We start from the raw sequence: 485 nt of genomic DNA, 5'->3' as shown, positions 1-485 counted from the left end.
ATGTTTCTAACAAACAGGAGTGAGTGACAGTCTTTCTGTTGCTACATTTTCTTTTCTTTCTATTCTTTTTAAAAATTGAAATGTAACCTCTTCCATGTTAGAAGGAGGGTAAGCTTATGGGAAGAACAATTTTGCACAAAAAAGCAAAGACTCAAACACCTCAGGAAAGATGGGAACTCTGCCTTTAAAGCATGAATTTGACAGAAAAAAATTTCAAATAACTGCTCTCACTCTACTCCGAATTCATTCAGTTTGCACGCCTATCCCACTTCATTGCCTGAAGTGTTCAGCTCCTTTTATTATTAAGGGTAAGCTTATGGGAAGAACAATTTTGCACAAAAAAGCAAAGACTCAAACACCTCAGGAAAGATGGGAACTCTGCCTTTAAAGCATGAATTTGACAGAAAAAAATTTCAAATAACTGCTCTCACTCTACTCCGAATTCATTCAGTTTGCACGCCTATCCCACTTCATTGCCTGAAGTG

Source organism: Acanthisitta chloris, unplaced genomic scaffold, assembly GCF_000695815.1.
Source record: "Acanthisitta chloris isolate BGI_N310 unplaced genomic scaffold, ASM69581v1 scaffold784, whole genome shotgun sequence".
Taxonomy (NCBI): domain Eukaryota; kingdom Metazoa; phylum Chordata; class Aves; order Passeriformes; family Acanthisittidae; genus Acanthisitta; species Acanthisitta chloris.
This window is presented reverse-complemented; position numbering follows the sequence as displayed.